The 21,201-nt window shown below is 36.6% G+C and overlaps 1 long non-coding RNA gene across 1 annotated transcript; it reads right to left on the bottom strand.

Annotated features, from left to right (window-relative positions):
- Positions 1–16,367: 16,367 nt before the first annotated feature.
- Positions 16,368–20,319, bottom strand: LOC119869366. Its single transcript, XR_005370717.1, has 4 exons — positions 20,221–20,319; positions 19,725–19,888; positions 18,007–18,075; positions 16,368–17,387 (listed from the first exon to the last, which is right to left on the bottom strand). It is a non-coding gene; the product is annotated as an uncharacterized LOC119869366 (long non-coding RNA).
- Between the last annotated feature and the right edge of the window lie 882 nt (positions 20,320–21,201).

The following is a 21,201-nucleotide window of genomic DNA, read 5'->3' as shown; positions in this document are numbered from 1 at the left end:
TGGGGGCTCAATCCAGGACACTGTGACCATGACCTGAGCTGAAGGCAGATGCTTAACTGACTGAGCCATCCAGGTGCCCCATGGAGAATTGAGTTCATGATCTAGATAATATTAGACAAAATTTTTTAACACATTCGCCTAAAATATTTGGATAATTGAGAAAACATCATTTACCATTTGAATGATCTGAAACTCTCCACTTCACTAGAGTGTGTAGTCACAGATCTGAATTTTATTTACCCAAGAAATATTGCCTTGAGAAGAAAGCTTGACATTTGAGGGGAAGAATGGGCCTCCTTAAAGCAGTCCAAGATTAAAAAAAAAAAAAAAAAACAGCTTCAGAAACATCAACAGGAAAGGAAAGAGTGATATGAAATGCTTTTAACTTTACTGTCATTCCTGAGTATGTACAGATCTTTCCATCTGCATAAAATAGAAACATGCTCCCTCAAATTCAAAGCAGACTACCTAAATGATCACATTTAAATCCTATTTAATCTGGAAGAATGTCAGCAATGTGCTTGCCAGGACATCAATAATGATTTTGGTCACTTGAGCCTATAGTAAGAAGTCATCCAAAATTGAACAAGGATAGAGTCTTTGAAGGTGGCCATGATGGGACCCGTTACAGTGTGTTAAGGATCTCAGAAACATTTCTCTAGAAGCCAAGGCACAAATGGATTTGAGTTTTCAGAGAACAGATAATCCAACAACTGAGTGACATCAGCTCAAAGACTATAAGGATGAAGGCCAGGATGTTAACCATTTTTTGTCCTATTTCTCAGTGTTGTGGGTCATTCATCCATTCTAACATTTAAGTTTCAAAGCCTCAGAAACATCCATCAACTACAATTGTCCAAGCACCAGTTATCATGATGGTCCAAACTACCCGGTCTTCTTGTGTCTCTTCTGTATGTAAACTGCCTCAGTAATATACTCACCCATCCTTACATAGACATACATACTAGACAATGCTGCTGTAATTCTTTGGAAGCTTATTAGTGGATTAGACTATTTTTTATCCTTTTGGGTCTATAGGGATGGTCAGATGCTCAGCAGCATCAGAGTTTCCTTCACACAAATCTCAATACTAGATAATATTAACCGATCTTCTATGTGTTTCCTGTGGTTAAGTTTCTTCAACCTTCAACCTGGAAGTTCCTAGAAGGCAGAGGCTGGGGTTCTATCCTTTACTTGTCTCCTCCATAGCAAAACAGTGGTTATGGAAAGGACTCAATGAATATTATAGGTGAATTGATAGGTACACATAGAAATGTTTGTTTATGACATGCCCTGACCAGACAAGTTAATTTTAAAAGACAGATTTATCAATGGCTTCTGAAACCAATCAGTTGGCATTTTGAAAGTAATTATACATCCTCGGTGGGGAAGAGACTTGGCCAGGGTCATTGCAGTTCTGAACCCTAATACTGTGTGTGCCATACTCCAAGCTTATTCTGAAAAGACATAGAGCTCAGAGCTCAACTTCTAAGAAGTGAGTTCAGGGGGGCTCTCAGTTCTAAAGACCTGATTCATATTTTCTGTCAGTTTTGGCACATTTAACTTCGAGAACTTAAGTTCTGAAGTTCCGAAAGAGGCCCAAAGGATCACCAAGCTAATCGACAAAGCAGAGCTGGCTTTTGTTATATATAAGGGGATACATCCTGGGGATTTTGCAAACTTGAATATATGGAGTAAGCAGCTCTGATGATTTTGGAGAGGCCAAGGGAAACAACTGAGGCTTTATTTGGGGTTATATAAAATGAGACCATGTCAAAGATGTAAATCACTGGGGGGAATATTTCAAATCCAAGGTAAACCATAGCTAACTGTTCTCTGTCTGGACAGCTTGCCCTCTGGGAGCTCTGAATTCACCCAAGGTCAAATGGAGATTAAGGTCAGAGGCAGAACCTGGAATAGAACCCTTAATTCTCAATGTGCAGGCTACAGCTCCAAACTCAGGTTGAGGATCACACCCAAGGCTAAAACCAGCACAACAGCAGAAATCTGTAAGCCTCGAGTGAAATGAAACATGTTCAGTGAAATCAAAGAAATCCCATTTTTGGACATTGGCCCATAGGATTTGATGGGTGGGAGGGGCAAGAATGAGATTATACTATGTGTGTGGCACATGTGATACCTTCTGAGGTGTCTCAGGGGAATTTCTGAGGAATAGGCAAGCCATCTGTGGGTATGGTGGAAACCATAGCATAAGATCCTCTTCAGGAAACTTAAGCCTGTCAGATCCTCACGCTGTTGTTATAAAGCATGAACACTGAACAAAATAAATGAAAATGGATTTCTGAGTAACTAAGAGGAAATTGGATTAATGCTATGGCCAGACATCTAACAGACATTGCCCAGAGCTGGAAATAACAAATGCTACTAAAAAATAAATACATTTTCTAAAAAAGACCTTACGAAAATTTTCAAAATTGGCCACATCAAATGAATCTTGCTATCTTAATGGAGTCTATCTCCTTGGAGGTAGTGGGAATAGAAAAGACATGTAAATAAGAAGGAGATGAAGGAAGATCCTTTCCAGATTGAAGACAATTGATCATTTTTTTTGTTTTGTTTTGTTTTTTATAATAAATTTATTTTTTATTGGTGTTCAATTTACCAACATACAGAATAACACCCAGTGCTCATCCCATCAAGTGCCCCCCTCAGTGCCCGTCACCCATTCACCCCCACCCCCCACCCTCCCCTTCCACCACCCCTAGTTCATTTCCCAGAGTTAGGAGTTTATGTTCTGTCTCCCTTTCTGATATTTCCCACACATTTCTTCTCCCTTCCCTTATATTCCCTTTCACTATTATTTATATTCCCCAAATGAATGAGAACATACAATGTTTGTCCTTCTCCGATTGACTTACTTCACTCAGCATAATACCCTCCAGTTCCATCCACGTTGAAGCAAATGGTGGGTATTTGTCGTTTCTAATGGCTGAGTAGTATTCCATTGTATACATAAACCACATCTTCTTTATCCATTCATCTTTCGATGGACACCGAGGCTCCTTCCACAGCTTGGCTATTGTGGCCATTGCTGCTATAAACATCGGGGTGCAGGTGTACCTGCGTTTCATTGCATCTGTATCTTTGGGGTAAATCCCCAACAGTGCAATTGCTGGGTCGTAGGGCAGGTCTATGTTTAACTCTAGCCTGGTAGAGCCTGCCTTATGGATATTCTGTATTTAAACATTAATTTAAATGATCAATTGTCTCCTGACAACCTACAGAATGGGAGATAATTGATCATTTAAATTAACGTTTAAATACAGAATATCCATAAGGCAGGCTCTACCAGGCTGGGTGCTAAGAAACTCAGGTTTTGTGGCCAAAAACGTTTGTGAAATTCTGAACGCTATATTCTCCTTCTAAATGCTCACAGTCCACATACGTGCAATAAAGGGACTGAGGAGCATTAAGTTATAGGTCCTGTTTCAACAGCATTGAAATGGGCAGAACTGGAATTCACATGCGGTCTCTTTGAAGCTCACACTCTTAATCACTATGTTGTACTGCTCCGTTCTAAATGAATATTTTTTTTCTTTCTTAACTTTGAAAGGCTCAAGTAATACATAAGAAGAGAAAATAATAAAACACACATATCTGTGTGTACCCAATACCAGAAATTAACAAATGCCAACATTTTATCGTATTTCTTATTTTTACGTAAAAGGAAAGGAACGCTTCAGGTGAAATAAAAGTCTCCTTTCCTATCCTCCGTAATCTCCCTCCTTCCTCCCCAGAAGCAAATACTATCCCAAAATTGGTATGTATTCTTATCATTCATTCACATTTTCTTATTTTATAACAGATATATGATCTATGTATTTGCTAGATGAGTAGTGTTCAGCATCAATATGTATCTAGATTAAAAAGTCTGGAATCTAGATAAATAGTACAATTTTCATTTCACTTTTTTAGAAGTCACATAAATGCTATAATGCTGCATATATCACTCTAAAATTTCTCTTTTTTTTTCACTCAGTGTCACATTTCTGAGGGCTATAAACTGCATAACAACATTTGCATAACATTTCATCTTATGGAAAAGAAAACATAGCTTACTTGTTTCTCCCACAGATAGACAGTAAGTTGCTTCCAATTTTTACTAATACCAAACAGTGTCCAATAAGCATTCTTGTTCATGAGTCCTTATGCACCTGTAGAGAGGTTTCCAGGGGTATATACCTAGAAGTAGAGCTGCTGGGCTCGTACGTTTTCAAACTTGCAGGATATTGCCAAATTATTCTCCAATGATCTTCCTATTTGTATTCCATTTAGTCCACACTTCTCCAAAAGCATAAGACACCATGAGAAAAAACTGAATTTTGCAAAAAGAGTCAGCAAAACTGACTCTTAAGTGTTAACTGTGACTTTAGGACAGTCGCTGAAAACGTCTGAGTTTTACGTTTCCTCAACTGTGAAATAGAGATGATGGTATTTTCCTGACTTTACTCCCCAGGTTTTGGTGACCATAAAATTGTGATAGTGAATGAGCTTTGTAAACCAGGAAGTGCTGAAACATGTTAATTATTCTTGTTAATCACACGCACATAAATGTCACCTTCGTTCTTCAAATATCTGATTTCTGCTGTGTAATGGGTACCAGATAAAGACTCAACTCCTATTCAAGAGTATGTGTAGGTTAGTGACTTTATTCAAATTTTTTTTTTTTTTGAAATTTGAAGTGCCATGATGCTAATTACTTTACAGGCAACTTCTCATTGTTAATGATTCTAAAATTCACTTGTAAATTGATTAACAATTTTCTTCTTAAAAAATATTTTATTTATTTATTCATGAGAGACAGAGACACAAGCAGAAGGAGAAGCAGGCTCCCTGCAGGGAACCTGATCTGGGACTCGATCCCAGGACCCCGGGTCATGACCTGAGCTGAAGGCTGCTAGGTGCCCCTGTGCTAAATAATTTTGTATGTATCATGTATGATATCCTCCTTAACAACCCTAGGATGTTTAATAGCTGCATCTTATAAATTAGAGCTCGAGGTATAGAGAAATGAATTGACCCGCCCGAAGTCACACAACTAGAAAACAGCACTCAAAATTTGAACCCAGGACTAATTCTACGTGTTCTTTCCACAACTTTACATGCATATGTGGTGTTACTTCACCATTTATAACACAGAGTCTAAAGAAAAGTGAATGACAATAAATGGCAAGAAAAGGTGGTAACTGTAGCTCAGAGAATTCACGTGCCCCTGGCCAGAGCCACCTTAGTCTCCCACTAACTCATGAACCATCAATGTGGCAACTTGAGTATTAGTTCTTTTTCCAGCAATGGTCTCACAAAGCACTGGAGAGAAAAGGAACTACGAAGAGAAACTTATTACTCTGGGATTGGAGACAGATCTGTTTCCCAATCCTGTCACAGAAGAGTGACCATTCTTGTAATGACTAACATCTGTAGAGTTCTCTATAGCTTACATATGAAGTAACCGTAACATGTAGAAAGATGAAAGGGGATCTTGATGTATGATGGTTGGGACCTTAGAGACTATTTTCTCATCCCTTTTTTCTTCTTTCCAAATAAAATGCACATAAATCAGAGTGTATGTCTACACTATACAAATTACCCTGAAGTTATGAGGCAACTATCAAAATCTAGCATGAAACTAAATAAATCCCTTAAAGGGCAAAGTATCCCTTTCTATCAAACTCCATTAAGTTATGCTGATTTCAGAATTGTTTTCGATAGTATTTTATTTGAAGAGGTGATAACCAACTAGAACAGATAATAGGAAGGATGTTCCTATTTCATATTCACAACAAAAACCGTAATTCACTACCTATGAATAAAATTCACACACACACACACACACACACACACACACACATCAAACCAAAAGAGAAGTGTACACAGAATCTGACTTTCAAACATAGTCTGGTTTTGATATCATTGTTAAGCTAGCCTTACAAAATATGTTGGTTGGTTTCCCAGGTTTTTATATTGTTTGGAACAGTTAGCATAAGATGAGAATTATCTATTCCTTGAAGATTTTCTGGAACTCACCCATAAAGTTATCTGGGTCTGGTGCCTTTTCTTAGGAAAGATCTTTGGCTTCTGTTTCCTTTTCTTTTATATTTTTGACCTATGTTATTAAGCTAATTTTTATAATTTATATATTCCTTAAAATATTCTGCTTATTTATGTTTCAAATTCTTTGGTACAAAATTGTTCACATAATTTTCATGACATATTTTAATTTTTAAAGCCTTTTTATGCCTCTATTTTCCTTTCAGATTCTATTTGGACTTTCTTTTCTCATAGAAGTTTTTTTCCCAGAGTATTGTTTATTTTATAAAACTTCTCAAAGAACTAGCATTTGGTTTTGTTGATCAACTCTACTTTTGGCATTTGAGCATTTTCCTGATTTATTAAATTTTGCCTTGATCTTCATTTCCTCCCTTGTACTTTGGGTTTTTCCTAGCTTTCTGGATGGAGAGATTAGTTATTTTTAAACCTTTTGTTTTATAATAAGCCACTAAAGGATATAAATTTCTCTCTATGTACCACATTGGTTAATACATGACAAATTTTATTTTATTTCTATTCTACATACTTATTTCTGTTAGATCTATGAATTAAATTGATGTGTTTGTTTTGTTTTAATTTCCAGATATCTGGTCTTTTGGGAAGCTCTACTTTTGTTGTGAACTTTTATTTTTATTTCATTCCCATCAGTGAACATGGCTTATGCAATATCAGTCTTGACAAGACTCTCCCTGTGGCATAGTATATAATTAGCTTTTTCACCTGTTCTGTTTGACTAAAGTTGTGTTATTCCTATTTGTTGAATTCAGTGCTTGGTATTAGATCAATCTTGTTAAATGCGTAATTCAAACTACTTCATACTTTATTACAAATATTTTTACATTTTATGTTTTTCTCTTGCCATGTCCTTGCTTTATCTCTCTTGAGCATTTAGTTGAATTGCGTACATTTTTTGTTCCATTTTCTCTCTATTGTTTTAAAGTTATGCACTTTCTTCACTGCTCACCCTGATTTAGCTTTCAAATATAAATTTTTATGAAATATTGTAGAATTAATCAGTATTTTTATTTTTCTTCTTTCTCATCCCAAATAAGACAAGATGAAAAGTTTGTACTCTTAGCTACTTTCCTCATCTCTAAAGTCTCATCTGTAGCTTTAGCTACAATATAATAATTATTTAAAATAGAATATTTTGGACACAGTAAATGTTGAGATGATTTTCTTTTTCACCATTGATTCTTACATTCTACTATATCTTTGGATTCATTTTTCTTCTCGTTAGACTTTACTATCTAGTAGTTGTCCCCTTCCTGCTAAGAGAGTACTCAGGAGTAAACTTTACGTGTCCTTGCTTGTTTGGAAATGTCTTTACTTTATCCTTACTATTGAATGAAAGTTTGCTAAGGAATCAAATTCCAGGTCAGTATTATTTTTCCTTAAGTATTTTGAAAATATTTTCAATTGTTTTCTTGTTGCCAAGGTTATTGGTGAAAAAGGGATTTTAAACTGGTAGTCATTTCCTTGCAGGTGATCTGATCTTTCTCCCTTATAGCTATTAGAAATCATTTTTTGATCTTTCACCTTTCTAAAGTTTGATAACATTCTCATGTGTAATTTTTTTCTCTCTCTGGTTTGTCACCTGGCAAGCCCTTCAAACATTCTCTCTCCTTCATTTTAACTAATCTGGTTTTTAAAAAAATCTGTTTTTATGATATTTCTACTAGGTGAGGGTTGGAACTTTTGGATTCAGTTTCCAAATATCCTAACCTTTTTTCCACCCCTCTTTCCTACTTTTTATTATTTTGCACTGTGTTTTGGAAGGCATTCCTCACTTAAGAAGTTTGGTTTGGGGGTTGCTGGGGGGCTCGAGTTGGTTAAATATCTGCCTTGGACTCCAGCATGACCCCAGGGTCCTGGGAACAAGCCCCACCTCAGGCTCCCTGCTCAGCAGGAAATCTGCTTCTCTCTCTTTCTCTCCCTCTGCTCTTCCCCCAGCTTGCACTCAATCTCTCTCTCTCATTCTCTCTCTCAAATAAATAAATAAATAAATAAATAAATAAATAAAATCTTAAGAAAAAGAAGTTTGGCATGTTGGTTTGTTCCTTAGCTCTATCCAGCATGTTATTTATGACACCTTTCCATTTTCCTTTGTATACAGACACACCCGTGCACATACACACATACATACTACCTCCTACGTCTCTAATAGGAGGTATAGCTATAGATGATATATAGATACAGATATATTGATATATCAAGCTGCTTATATTTTATAAGCCCTGTACTTATCTCAAGAGTACTTCCTTTATCTCTGTGAAGATCTTGTTTATTTAAAGTGCTTTTCGGATTGGCTTGCTGACCCTATTTCCTAAGCTGAGAGTGTTTCTGTTTGTTAGGCTTGTGAGACCCTGTTGAGGTGTATGTTTGGTTGTGTAAATTTACTGATATTTGGTTGTGAGAATTCTCATCCCCATGTCCTGGGCTTAAAGTGTCTTCCTTATTGCTTGTGGCTTTCTAGGTTGGATTCCTCCCTATACGTGGCTTACTGCAAATGCAGTCTTAGTGCTGAGATCTCCATTCTCCATTTTCTTTATAGATTGGCCTTTCGGACAAGAAAAATTATATTCCTGTTTCAAATATGGTTCTTATATTATCTTATCTTTTATTTCATTTTTCTGGAATGGGATTGAGAGAAAAAGATTTCAATACATACTCATTCAACTTTATTTGTATTTCTGTCTTTGCCTTTTCTAGTTCAATATGATAGCATTCAGCAAGAAAATATTCATGATAGTTTTATCTTCATTGTAGGTCAAAATAATTGTTATATGTAATGTTTTCCTTGAATTTTGCCTTGAAATTAATATTACAATCTGTTTTTTTCACATCAAATTTTCAACATCACTGCTAATAATTTTGCTTTTAAACTTTCAAGGTATGTTATATATGTTCTTTTTGAAGAAACAAATAATTTGATTATTTTAATCTAGTTTGAGACTCTTTTAATAAAGAAAATTTGTCTATGGATGCTTTTGATTAAAACTAACATGTATAATCTTCAATCTTATACTATATTATTTTAAGGAAAGATTTCCTTAAAATCTCCCATTGTTAATTCTATAAATTGCTACTGATAAGATTTTCAAAAACACTTTAACCTCTAATTATTTTTATTTTGGTTAGGAATGAGGAAGTATCTTTTTAGTCCTCTAATTTTCTCCCATATTTCCTTCATTTCATGGTCTTTGTTGATATAATCTTGAATTTTAAATCCAAATTATTTATAATCTAATAATACTATTCATTGTATATTTCTAACTTGAGAAATATATATATACTTGTTTACCATTGTTCTTTAAGGGCCTGACATCTAACAAACAAGGCTACATTTATAGAACAAATTAATTTAATGACATTTTAGTACTTTACCTATGAAAGACTAAGATAATTTGGTTGGTTATAAAATTCTTGGCTAATAGTTGTAGGTTTTTTTCCTCACTCAAAATTCTGTAATCATAAAATTCATTGTTATTAAGAATAAATCTAGATTTCCCCCACATTACATTTTTTTTTTCTGCCTGGATTTTCAATGTATTTTTCTTTATTCTTCTAGTCCAGAAATCTTATGTGGATGAATGTAAGTTTAATTACATTTTCACTGATTTTCTCCTAGAATGGAGTGAACTTTTAAATCTTTAAACAAGTCTTGTGGGCAGCCCTGGTGGCACAGTGGTTTAGCACTGCCTGCAGCCTGGGGTGTGATCCTGGAGACCCAGGATCGAGTCCCACATCGGGCTTCCTGCATGGAGCTTGCTTCTCCCTCTGCCTGTGTCTCTGCCTCTCTCTTCGCTCTCTCTGAATGAATAAAAAAATAAAAAATAAACAAGTCTTGCTTCATCTCAGTTAAGATTGTATTGTCTTACATCTTTAATTAATAATTTGATTCTATTTGTGGTGGGTTTTTTCTTTTTTTCAGGAGAGTAATTTATTTGATTTTTGGTTCTCTGTTTTTGGCTTCTATGTCATTTTCCTTTTCAAATGTTTAAGTTTCTTTAAGTTTTTTTCTGCATTTTAGGAGAAGAGCTCAGATTTATCTCTTACACCATTTACTGGATTTTTCACAGCATTGATTTATGCTCTCCATTGCCTCCAAAGTAGATTTTAAGGTTATTGTTAAATTGTAATTTCAACAACATCTTTGGCTTATCATTTATTTTTTTATCTCCTTTTATTCTCTCTTTAATTTATCATATCCTGCTTTAATTTCATTTTATCTTATTAATTTTGGTATTAATATTGGTACAGTTGCTGCCTGTTCCTCTTGAAGAATTTTCTTGCATCTCTCTGTCTATAGCATGGCATTAGTTAGTCAGTGTCAAGTATACCATGAGGATGGCCCACGCAGTCACTGCTATTCAAAGTGTGATGCATGGACAGGTACAATCTGAAAATTGTTTGTTACTGGTCAGTGATAAGTATTGTTACTGAAAAATCAGAGAAAATAAACTGTCAATTTCTGTACTTGTTTCTGCTAACTGTTCATAAGAAGGTCAAAGGCCTCTCACTGACTGAACCTCATTCTGAATAGTATTACTCTAGATAACTACAGAGTAATAAGATAGAAGGCATCTCTTAGAGCTGCTTTCCTATTCTTGACCATCCTGCCTCTAGACTATTACATGAAAGAAGAATAAACTTCTATTTTTTAAAAAAGAAAAGATAACCTGTATTATGGAGTATCTTTTTTTTTACATCAGTTTTGCCTATACTTTAATACAGTACAATAGATCATTTTCAGAAATCAGTCCTTCCTTTGAGTCTCCCAATACTTGTCCCTTTCCTTTATTCTACAGTATTGTTTTCATAAATCCTATATTGGTTCTTTCCATTTTTTCTAACTTTATTCATTCTTAAACATAGAAAAGGGTTTTCAGACAGACTTTGTCCACAGAGTGTGTGTGGACTCTATTGGACTTATACACTGCCATATGATGGAGGAATCTCCTTTACAGCTATACAACTGTGAGTGGAAGATGATGGAGGTGGTGGTAGCAGCAGAGGGTGGTGGTGGTGGTGATATGCAGAGATGAGGTTAGGTGGGTATGCTTCATTCCAGCCCAATTGGGCTCTATCACAGTTTCACTTAATGCCCTGCTTTCTGTACACTCTTCACCTTGTTCTCTGATACTCTAATCTCTTAGTATTTATTTAGAACTCAATTTCCATCATCCACTGTTATTAGAGTTCTTTATTTCAGCATATACTCCTCTAGTGTGCACACACACACAGGCTTTCATTTTGCCAGGACTTCTGTGAACCTATCAGGATTGTGCTACAGGTGAAGAACATGGAAAGAAGATGAAGCTTAGAGATTGCTGGCACTAAATCAAATGTCAGTGGGTAGGGATAGAGTGGGGATGTTGTCCTAGTTTTTTTTTTTTTTCTATTCATCTTCACAAGACCTAGTGAGTGACTAAATATCAAGGAAAAGGATAGGAAATATTTCAGGATGGTTCCCAAGTTTCTAGTTGGAATGACTGGGAAGATGGAGAAGGTGGTATTTCTTGAAAAGGGGGCAGATTTGGCTAGAAATAGAAATGATCTGGGTTACCTATGATATACTGTCATAACATTCCAGTGGAAATTTCTAGTAGGAAGATGTCTGTATACTTTGGGGCTATGGACTGACAGAACATAAATACTCCTAACTCTGGGAAAGGAACTAGGGGTGGTGGAAGGGGAGGAGGGCGGGGGGTGGGGGTGAATGGGTGACGGGCACTGAGGGGGGCACTTGATGGGATGAGCACTGGGTGTTATTCTGTATGTTGGCAAATTGAACACCAATAAAAAATAAATTTATTATTAAAAAAAAGATTTCAAAATCATTGGTATATGGGTAATAACAGAAACTGTGAGTGCAACCATGCTGAGTAGAGTGAGAGAAGAATGCCCAGGAATACTGTAAGGAAACCATCAAAGGGTCAAGTAGGAACAAGGAAAATGGACAGAGATGTAGCTAAAGAGGTATGAAAACTACCAGAAGAATATAGTCATGAAAGCCAAAGAAAGAAAGTGCTTCAGGAGAGAAGGGCTAGCCCACAGTGACAAATGCCATTGAGAGGTTAAGTCAAATAAGTATTGAAAATCAACTCCATTGATTCTGGAATTAGGTTGACTAAAAGTCTTAATTTTCAATGTTCTTGTGACTTGTTTCTAAATCCTTTAATTTATATGTATTTTTGTGGGAAATCAAGAAATTCTGCAGTAGAAGCTGTTCTCCAGCTGACTTTCAAAACAGAAGTCTACACTAGTACTGGATTTTTGTTTTGTTTTGTTTTTAGTATTCTTGTAATCCCTCTTTTTTGGTCAAGGACCATTTGGTTGCAAATAATAGTATCCCATTCAAATTAGGGTAAGCCAAAAGTGGAATGTTTTTAAAATAATACAAGTGTAATTCATAGTATCCAAAGTCAGGAAGTCTTGTGAGAGGCCTCATGGGAGACTGGAATGAGGAACTGGAAAGTTGTCAGGAACCAAGATAGCTACTTTCTCTCTGTGTATATCTCTCTACAGACTCTGTGGTCTCTTGTCTCTGCTTTCCTTTGTTCATCTTCTTATTTCATTCCTCTCTTCAATTCAGATCTCCATGAACAGAAAAGAAAAATGTCTCCCAACCTAGTTCTACCTTTCTCTTTCAGCACCATTCAAGCCTGCATATCATTCCTGGGTCCCTATTTTCTTCTAGAAAATTGACTGGCCATGTTTGGATCATGTGTCCATCTCTAATCCAATCAACTGGGAGCAAGGCAAATCATATGCCCTTTCTCCAGTGTGGGAAATGGGAGTAGGAGAGCTGGCTCAGAGAGAGGAATAAGCACGTCGATTAACTAAATTGGCTACTACATCTTCCTTATTTCACCCAGTTCTCTTTTCTGCTCAACTTACTGTCTTCACATTTCATCTTGCTGTATTTTCATTTCAGAATGTTCTCATCTCATTATTCTCTGCTCTTATCTTTAAAAAGCCTGTGTCTATTTGCATCTTACTGTCAAACAATTTTCCATTTCCCATCAAAAAATAATTTTTGAAGATAATGATCTTCATCTTCTAATCCAACACAAAGAAATGTGTTCCTTTTCTCTGCCATAAATTTTCATAGGCCTAGAGGATTCTTCTTTTACAGAGTATATTTTCATAGTACTCAGAAGTATCTCTTTTCTTTTCCAAAGTAGAAGAGGCCTATACTTGATGTTTGCTAATAATAGGGTATGTGACTGGCACTTGTACCCACTCACAAAGGTTTGGAAGAGTCTCCTTATCAGAATACTTTGGGGTAGAGTGGAGGAGGGTGATATGAACAAATTCTGGCCCAAACACCACTATTTACCGGGCTATCTTCTGGTATTGCTCTAATGGACTGAATTTCTCCATCCTGGTGCCTTTATACTCCAAACTAATCAAGGGCTGAAAACTTCCCAGTCCCCACCATGTACTTTACTATAAATTCCAGTAGATCAGAATCCTCAAGATAGTTTATCTTTAGTCTGTCACAGCTTCACACAGAGTATATAGTAGATGTTCAACAAAAGTTTGTTTTTGACCCTTCCTAAACTACAACTTTGATTATGTTATTTATCTTCCTGCCTATAGTGCATCCTTGAATGCAGAGAGAACTCGAGTTTCTCAGTTTGGAATTCCAAGTCCTTAATAAATTGGTCACTACTTCTCCCACTCTTAGGAGAGAAGTATCAACTGTATCCTCGTAGGTATCCTAATGGGTCAATATCAATCTACTTTCAATTCTACTATATACGATTCATTTTCACACTTTCATGTCTGTATTATCGTTTCCCCTGCCTCAAATCTTTCTCCCTCCTCTCTGCATGGTAAACTTTCATGGATCCTTCAAGACTCAGGTCCATCATAACCTCCAACATCTGGGGCAAATGTCAGAATTAGGCTCTCATCCTCTCTTCTCCCACAGCACCTGCATCTATGTTTCTATTAATGTACCTACTGCACCTTTCTGGAATCATTTTTTTTTTTTAGTTTTTACCTGTTTCCTAACTAGACTTGGAGCTATTTGGAAACAAGGACCAAGTATTTTTCATCTCCAGAGACCTAATTTCTACTTGGAACCAGGTAAGAACTCCATAAATGTTTGATGAATGAATCAATTAGTATCTAGATATTAAGCTTGAAGATATAAAACTAAAAATACATAGGCTAATAAAACAACATAAAGTCATTAGTTAAATGTTCATCAATTGCCTAGCCAATTATTCAGTGTTACATGATAAACTAACTTTCAAGAAGCTTTAGTGGTTAGAGAGCCTCTTAATCCTAATTCACAATAACACATCTGGGTCCATGAACACCAGCCAGCTGTTAATTATGTGCTCAAAGACAGGGAGGTAAACAAAATGTGTATTTATTGGCAAAGCTCTCAAACCTTCCCTTTATCACATGAACCAAGATAAAGTGAAATTTGCTAGGAGAGGATGAGGGAAACACTAATACCCTCTTCATGTGAATGATATTTGGAAGCTTACAAAGTGCTCCCACATCCCATGGAGTCCTTAAAGTAATCCTATGAGTTAATCAGAGTATCATAAATTTACTTTACAAATGTGGACACTCTTAAGGCTCAAGAGGTAAAAACCACTGTGCCAAAGCACTACTTGAAAGTAGTGCTCAAGCTCACATTTTCAACTCCTGTGTTTTTACATTAGGTGCTCATTTCACTTAATCAGTTAGCAGAGAACCTAAGCAACAAGTACATTCAATAACTTGGTTCCAAGACAACAACAAAATCAATAACAATTTATTTGCTTTATAATATATATGCTATTCATAAGCTTTCACATTATTTCATTGGCCACAATAAAACAGCCCTGAACAGTAGGTTGGACAAATACTCTACTGCTTGTTTAGGGGATGCAAAGTCTGAGGTATAATAAGCCTAGGTGATTTCCCAGGTTATTCACAGTTAGTTGGTAACAAACCTAATTGCTGGTTATTTGTTCTATCCCTTGCTAACCAGTATCTTGATATATTTGAAAGGCTTAACAGTTTCTACAGAGCTAGTCCACTCTGTAGAAATCCGGAAAGATACATAAAAATAATTAGCTCAGGGTGAAGTAGCAGGTAAAGTGCCCTATGATACTGTCCCTTTTGTACTGATTCCTCAGGGAATATCCAAAATGGATCTGTCCTATTTCTGGTTGTGCTTTATTCAAAGTAGCTTGATGTGTGTGCATGTGGTGCATTTCTACTTCCTATACCATTAATCTAGGGTAAATTTACGTAGGTCAACTTTTAGGGGATTTAAAAAAAAATTCTTATTTAAATTCAATTTAGTTAACATATAGTGTATTATTAGTTTCAAGGGTAAAATTTAGTGATTCATCAGTTGCACACAATACCCAGTGCTCATCACATCACGTGCCCTCATTAATGCCCATAACCCAGTTATCCCATCCCCCTACCCCCTCTCCCTTTCTGCAACCTTCAGTTCGTTTCCTATAACTAAGAGTCTCTTATGGTTTACTTCTCTCTCTGTTTTCATCTTGTTTTATTTTTCTTCCCCTTCCCCTATGTACATTTGTCTTATTTATTAAATTCCAAATATGAGTGAAATCATATGGTATTTTATTGAACTCTCTGACTGACATTTCACTTAGCATAATATCCTCTGGTTCTATCCACATCATTGCAAATGCAAGATTTTATTTTTTCTGACGGCTGAGCAATATTCTATTCTATATATATATATATATATATATATATATATATATATATTTTGAATTGTGTAAATCCATACGTTTTCCTCAGTTGAACTCTAAACCTGGGATTTGGATACTTCTTCCTTCCCACATGAGCACATGTTCTCTCCCAATTTACATGCTTGCTACTGTGATTACACACACAAACCATTAATTAATATACACATGACTGCATAATCATCCCTTATACACACAAACCTTATTCACACACACACACACACACACACACACATACACACACCTTTTGATTTTATACTCCCCTTCCCCAGCAAGGAAACACATATATAAGTCATACACATATCCCTTTGGATAATGTCTCCTCTTGCTCATACCCTACCCCACACCCCTGTAACTAAACATACACATACAGATGTACTCACAAATGCCAAGTTTCACCATGTTCAAGAGTCATATCAACATTTATTTTTTAATTTTTTTAAAGATTTTATTTATTTACTCATGAGAGACACAGAGAGAGAGGCAGAGACACAGGCAGAGGGAGAAGCAGGATCCATGCAGGGAGCCAGATGTGGGACTCGATCTCAGGTCTCCAGGATCACACCCTGGGCTGAAGGCGGTGCTAAACCGCTGAGCCACCCGGGCTGCCCTCATATCAACTCTTAGGCCTTAAATATGCCTGGTAAATTCTTTGGACTTTACCCTGGGGACTGAGATTGCTGCTTGAGCAGGAGAAGAGGAAGGACTTTCAGAGTAGGGAGAAGGTAGGGCAGTACAATAAGATTGTAAATTGGAGACTTTCCTATTGATAAAGCCAAAGGCTTTTTATTTTATAGCCCCAATGAGGGCACCTATCTTCAAATATCTCCCTAATTTAAACATCACAACACGTTAGAAAATTCCCCCCAATGAGCTTAATTTGGACATCCTTAAGGATGCCCTTCTTTCACCTCCAGGAAAAGACCATATGGAGTACAGGAAAGAAAATTGAGTCCTGGAGACAGAGACCTAGGTTTGAAACCCAGATCTGCCCCATAAACTTTCTGTTTATGAGGTATCAGGTTCCCCATGTATAAAAAGATAATACTTAGTTCTGTGGTGACAATTAAGTGAGGTGTAACAACATATGTAAAGTACTCATAACAGTCACTGAGACATAGTTGGCTCTCAATGAATCGCAGGTTAAATGCTGTATTATACCTTAAACATATGTTACACAAAGTCAAGTTGTCTAAGGGGTAGATGTGGGGTGTTTTTGCAAAGAAATGGTATTTCAGCTGAATTCTTCATTGCAACATTAACAAAATTGGGAGGAGAAAAACAAAATTTGTATTCTTGATAAAAATTAGGCAAGTATTCAGGAATTTTTTACATGACACTTTGATTTCCAAATAGCTATATTCTTGCTTTGCAGGGAAAAGTTCAACTTAATGGCCCATATTTCCCAGCAAAGGTGACAAATGGGAACCAAGAATCTGGAGATGTGAGCTTTTTTCTAAAAAGGTAGTGACCTGTAGTCAGGTTGAGGATGGCAAGAGTATTCACAAGGCAAACTTGAGATACAGCCAGTGTGACTGTAGCCTTAGAATGCATTGTCCTCAATAGTTTTTATGTTGTCTGTAGAAAAATAAGAAAAAGATGTCTCAAAGATCAATTGATAACTTGAATGGCTCACACATCAGACTATCAGGCAGTTAGGTCTCTGTGACAGGGTGAGATATAAATTGGACTTGGAGTCAAATGTTTGGGAAACTTATAGAAGGTTTAGTTTCCCCACCTATAAAATGAGGTCAATATTCATACTCAGCTAATATCTTATCATAAGGATTAAATGAGATATTGAATGTCAGGTGCTTAGAAAAAGGCTTAGAACAACGGTAATTATTATTATTTTACAACCTCATGAATTTATTGTAAAGTAAAATAAATACACTGTAAAATATTATTTTTAGCTTTATAAAGCACATTTAATATCAGCTAGATATATTTTGAGTAGAGGGAGGGGTTCTTAACTCAAATGTTCACTTTCAGCCAAAGTGGACTTCTATAACATATTTTATTTTAATTAATTTATTTTTTGCATCTAAAAAATCAGAACGTGGGGCATGCTCCTTCAACTTTCTACTCCTCTCCTGTTAAATCACCCAGCTCTACTGGGCTTCGTTAAAGAGAACACTCCCACCCAGCCTCCACAAAATGTCAAAATGAAACATAATTTTACCCAGAAACTGCTTACCAGTGATATTTGCAAAACATTTGTGCTCATCTGTCAGACTTCTTAGTCAAACATGGCCATCCTACAGAGCTATAATAAAACATGAAATAAACCTTTCCATAAAACATTTAATAAAGCTGTAAAAGTTAAATAGCTCATAATAAGCAACCATATAAAAGCATGTAGCCCAGTTCTTGATCATTAACTTTCATTAGTGCTTGGAGGAAAACCCAGGCCATTCTTCTAAACTGCCCAGCTTACAGTGTGGAATTGAATCAAGGGTATTGTTCCTGGTATTCTCTCCACTTTGAAGCTAAAGGGATTACACAGCTGTCTCATTGAATTGAGTCTAAGATGATCAGATTCTTCTCACTGAGGTAAAATTAATTTGTAAAGAGACTTACTGAATTTTTGGAATCCTGCACTAGGTGCAAGAAGAAAATGGAATTTTTTTGCTTATTTCTCTAAGTGTGATGTTAAGCAATAAGTGGATGTTGTTTTTGGCTCCTCAGCATTCAGTTCTCTTTCCTAACAGAGCCATATTTCCTTTCAGAGAGATTCCATTATATGGATCGTTGAGTTATCCCAAAAAACATGCTCTGTCTTTCCCCAGACAAAGATGAAGCATGTGATGGAGCTATGCTAATCAGACCTTGTCTCCCAGGACTGCAGTGAATCTGCTCAGAATGATAACACAGAAGGGAGGGAGGAAATAAACAGTTGGTGCTCACTGGTTGTCTCCCTCCATAGTTGCATCCTGATGGGTTTGTTCAATAGTTCCTGTTCTCCACCATCTAGTCTTGCTGATTTCTCTGCTCATCAGAGATCAATCTTCTAGCCCTCTCTTTGATTTTGAAGTACCCAATAAACTCCTTTTCTGCTCAAGTTTTCTAGAGTTGTTTGCCATTGCTTATGCTAAAGGATCTTGATTGCTATAGTGTCAAGTAATAACTATCATTGATTCCTATTTATTTTCAAAAACAGAAACACATGGTGCAGGGGAAACCACAAAAAGAAAGAATTACGCAATGATAATTTGTCTACCTCACTGTTCTCCTCATCCAAAAACAAAACAAAAAACAAAACAAAAAACAACCTAAGGTTTGTCTATTACAAATTATTTCTAAAAGAAATTAAATCAAATGGCTGCCAAACCTGCAGAAAATACAAAAGGAACACATAAAACTCATATCAAAAAATTCAACAGAGGAGGTATAGACCAGAAATTTCTATTCCAACACAAAATGATTTTAAATCCCCTAATAGCTGAGGACTTCATGTAAATATTTGCCTAATGGCCTGAAAGGCACTGAGAAGAAATGAAATCCCTGTGAGTTGAAACCTTATAGATTACAGTTGGTGGCTCCAAATTGTTTGAGGTTAAGAGGATTTATGATTTATAAAAGACTAGTATTGTTAGCCCTTGCATAAAACAGCTCCATCTCACAGGCTCATTTTTACCAGAAGCAGCTCTCTGGAGCCAAAATGATACACAAAATGGAACACTAGCTTCTATACTTTGTTCAAATCCCTTCGTCTTTCAGGCCAAGTTAATTTAAGTAAAAAAACTCAAAAACCTGGGAAGTGAGTTGGTATTTAATACAGTTCCATCAGATCTTTTCTTTCTCCTGAAATCTTACTCACTGAAGAAATCTTAATTAAGGAGAAGGCAGGGAAGTGGTCGAAATGCATAGGTGATGTATTAACTATCTGACAGACCATTTGCACACTGATCTCACCTGAGATCCAGGGTAGAGCATAAGGCTGTATGTAACTAGGCTCAAGGACAGCCTGAACCCATCACCACCGAATAACGGCTGCTGTCTTTTTAAAACTCCCGGAGGTTCACACTGTAGATTTCCTTCCAGTTTCCAGTGGTATGAGAGACACCGCCAGTATAAATCTTGTTGTCACAAAAGAACAAGTTATAGTATATATTCAACCACACACACACAAAAACTTTCAAATAACATTAAGTTAAACCCACAAAACCAAGGAGAGTCAGAAGCAAAGCTGAAACTCTGTCCTTAAGTCACCCCCATTGTGTTTAGATCTTGAAGAATACCAAACTCATCCTGAGTATCACCAGGGCTGCATCTATACAATATTAAGACAATAAGTCAAATTGGTTTAAGAAGAAGAAGAAGAAGAAGAAGAAGAAGAAGAAGAAGAAGAAGAAGCAGCAGCAGCAAAGCAAAGGAAAAGAAAAATAAGCGGGGGAGAGAAAAATCTTACAGTTCAAGTCTGGTTGACAAAGGGAATACAGATCAGTCTCCTTTTGTGAATTTTCATCTCAGTGTGTGGACCTAAACACCATGTCCACCCCCAGACAGATCAAATGCTGAAAGAAAAGGGAGATGAAGCTTAGTACCATTTGGAGGTTTCATCCATAGAATCCTAGGTTCTAAGCAAAGGTTTTTGTAAAACAAGTGGTACTATTATTTGGCTTAAAAACGTATATCTTCTCTTAATACATTTATTAATCAAACCAAATCAAATAACTTGACTTAAATAGTCAGGAGGCCTGGTTATCCCTGGGAATCCATTCTGAAGACCTACAAGCATTAACAAATCTGAGACAGAAATGCTGGTTGTGAGGCAGAAAAGCCTGGTGGTTATGGGCCTGAGTCTGAAGTCAGAGAGACCTGAGTTTCAAGCTCATCTAGTAGTCGCTTGACAGCTGTGTAACTTGAGGCAGGAAGCTCACCTCTGAGTGGTGGATATTTTGAATATTAAATAAATAAAGTGACGCCTTATAGGGTTGCCTGGAGCACAGCCTACATCTGTGAGCATCAAACATTTCCAAAGAGAAAAAACAAGACAAGGCCTCTTTAAGATCAAGATTGGAGGATGTTGAAGGTTTCTAGATGCAGAAGGAATTTGCTTTCATTACATGGAAAGTGACTTTCACATAGGGAAAAGGCTGCAAAAGTGAATCATTCATTCCACAAATACGCCGACTATGTGGCATCAGGGAATCCAAAGATGAACAAGATAGAAATGGTCCCTGCCCTCCAGAAAATAACAGTCTAGAGGGTGTGTACCCACAGAAATGGGCATTTACAGCAAGGGTCCCCATCTCACACAATGCCCACGTGCCCCCAACAACTCCACCAGAAACCACACCAGACCCCTCCTTGGCTCACACACCACTTCCTGCCAATCCAGGCAGAGGACTTGGAATCTCTGACTTGGGTCTTCCTGGCCCATAAGAGT

This window comes from Canis lupus, chromosome 15 (genome assembly GCF_011100685.1).
Source record: "Canis lupus familiaris isolate Mischka breed German Shepherd chromosome 15, alternate assembly UU_Cfam_GSD_1.0, whole genome shotgun sequence".
Classification (NCBI taxonomy): Eukaryota; Metazoa; Chordata; class Mammalia; order Carnivora; family Canidae; genus Canis; species Canis lupus.
Note: the sequence above shows the minus strand (reverse complement) of the source record. Positions and strands in the feature narration are given on the sequence as shown.